The sequence below is a fragment of the Brassica oleracea genome, chromosome C4, assembly GCF_000695525.1.
Source record: "Brassica oleracea var. oleracea cultivar TO1000 chromosome C4, BOL, whole genome shotgun sequence".
NCBI classification, from domain to species: domain Eukaryota; kingdom Viridiplantae; phylum Streptophyta; class Magnoliopsida; order Brassicales; family Brassicaceae; genus Brassica; species Brassica oleracea.
Window position 1 is genome coordinate 45,729,439 of NC_027751.1, and position 1,605 is coordinate 45,731,043.

Genomic DNA, 1,605 nt, shown 5'->3' on the forward strand with positions numbered 1-1,605 from the left:
TTGGATTTGTACGGTGGGATTAGTCTCTGGTTGCCGGAATCCTTGTGAGCTGAGGTCGTTTGGTTTCTGCTGGTTTTGAAGCTTTGTGTTGCTCTCTTGTTGTTGTTGTTCTTGTGTTGGAGATAACTCTTTGTAGCTTGAGTCTCTGTTCTGTTCAGGTTGTTGAACAGTGAGGACGTGGTTGTACTCACATACATTTATATAGTGGATTGTTGAGTGGACTACGGTCCCGTGGTTTTTCCTTCTCACATCGAGGAGGTTTTCCACGTAAAAAGTGCTTGTCTCATTTAGTTATTGCTTATATTATATCATGCTATCGTCGAAGTATTTTTCTCTCAGATTCTCACAAAGTCAGGGGAAACACGATTGCTACATTCCGCTGCGCCTCGTGTCCGCTTTCCCCAACAAAGTGTGCATACTTTGATGAGAAATAGTTGACTGTCAGGTTTAAACTGGTCACAGAAGAAAGATATACAAGTTATGATCGGTAAGAAGAATGTGAAGTACATAAGAAACAGCAATGAAGCCTTTTTCATTACCTATTCCAAATAGGAAGAGAGAGTATAGTGTAAGCAAGCTTGGTGTTGCTAGCAAGTCCAGAGATGGATTTGAAAGAGGCAGCAGCTTCTCTCACTGCAAGTGATTCTCTCGGATACTGCCAAGCCCACTCAAACTGTAAAGAGGTTCCCAACACATTAAAGAAAACATTTTTAAGCTTTACCCATTTCAAAGAGGTAAAAGAAGGAGAGGCCACAACAACTTGAGCTTTAGCCAGGAGGATTATCTAAAGGGTGGAGCTTTGGAGGATAAGATGTTAAGGAAAAGAAAAGGGACCTGAAGGGCAGAGACTTTAGTGGGGAAACCATAGATACAGAGGACCATTTCCCAAGGACGTTTCTTCTTGGTTCTATATGCACCACTTGTGATCTCTCCGTTGTGCTGCCTTATCCTGCGCTTTGGGTTCACCGTGAACCTGCAACACCAGAAACAAATCTCAAGATTACCAAAAGGGAAATGAAACAATCCCATGCACTATATTTGCGAAGTGATTTTGCCGCATGTCTTTTTTACAATCAATTACAGTACACAAAACAAATATGACATGGCTACTGAAATTGATGACATGTCTTATATTTTAATATGACATGGACAATTGCATTTAATGTTAATCTATATTTTTGGTAAACTTTTTAAAATATGGTAATAACTCATATATTACATTTAATGTCAATTTATATTTTTATAAATTTTTTTAGAATATGGAAATAACTCATAAATCATCATTAAAATAAATATATTCAACTATGGCATTATAAATTTCGAAATAGAATTTAATTATATATTTTTAAATTATACAATTTTATTACTAAAATTTTCAAAAATGTATACATTTTGTTTAGAAAATTATAAAAATTTAATCGTAAAATAATTATTTTCTTACATATCTACAAATTTTGTTAATATTGTTTAATTTTAATTTTTGGTAATTATGCAACTTTTACAAATTTATTTAATATATTTAATTAAAATAAATAGATAGAAAATCTATCTAAGATTATAATTTCAAATATATACATGCATATTCTTAAATATAATTTTTATGTT

General features: G+C 33.3%; 1 pseudogene; it reads right to left on the minus strand.

The window, feature by feature from the left end:
• The window catches only part of LOC106339033, a 2,215-nt pseudogene extending 1,155 nt beyond the window's left edge, over positions 1 to 1,060 (minus strand).
• Positions 1,061 to 1,605: the final 545 nt, after the last annotated feature.